The sequence below is a fragment of the Limulus polyphemus genome, unplaced genomic scaffold (assembly GCF_000517525.1).
Source record: "Limulus polyphemus unplaced genomic scaffold, Limulus_polyphemus-2.1.2 Scaffold3237, whole genome shotgun sequence".
Taxonomy (NCBI): domain Eukaryota; kingdom Metazoa; phylum Arthropoda; class Merostomata; order Xiphosura; family Limulidae; genus Limulus; species Limulus polyphemus.
In genome coordinates, this window is record NW_013668847.1 from 8,804 (window position 1) to 9,613 (window position 810).

Genomic DNA, 810 nt, shown 5'->3' on the forward strand with positions numbered 1-810 from the left:
TGTATATATAAGACCGGTAAGAACTGACGGCAACAATGGGTAATTGAAATGCGGACAGAGAGAGACGTACTGTTGAGCACGTGTGACGTTCGTTGTGAATTACAGTGTTTGTTATAGCGCGACTGTGGAAATTAAGTTTATTGCAAAGTTGTATTCAGAAAGAATAAACCATTTTTATTTAAGAAAGGACTTGTGTCGCTAAAGTTTCATCGGAAAGAAATTATACGGGAAGTTAACTAACGATCGGAGGCGTAACAATATTTTAATTTGACGAAATTTTCACCACTACCTTAAATTCTATTTTGTAATTCAATCGTTAGACTGTCGTGAGTGAAATAACTTTGAATAGTGCTTCTTTAATTAAATTACTTGAACGAAATAAATAATATATTGTTTAACAAAATTCCTTTTCTGTAAGTATTAGACAGTAGTGATTAACGTAATACTTAACAGCATTATTCTGATTTAATTATTACGATACTGTAAATAAAATATAGCTGAATAGTATTCCTTGTTTTATCTATTAAAATAATAATTAACATTATTCATAATAATATTATTCATTATATTCAATTGTGTTAATTATTAGAATGTAATAAATCAAACAACGTTGAATAGTTTTGATTTAATTTAATTATTAGAATGCAGTATATAATATCTAATAGTTTCGCACCAGTGATCTAAATATCGTACCTGTTTTGAAAAGAAATCTCACTGTAAAAGCTGTAACTTGTAATAAGATATAGTAAATGATATTGTTGTAACACAGTGTTTGGCCACATACACTGAGTGGTCACAAGTAAATAGACA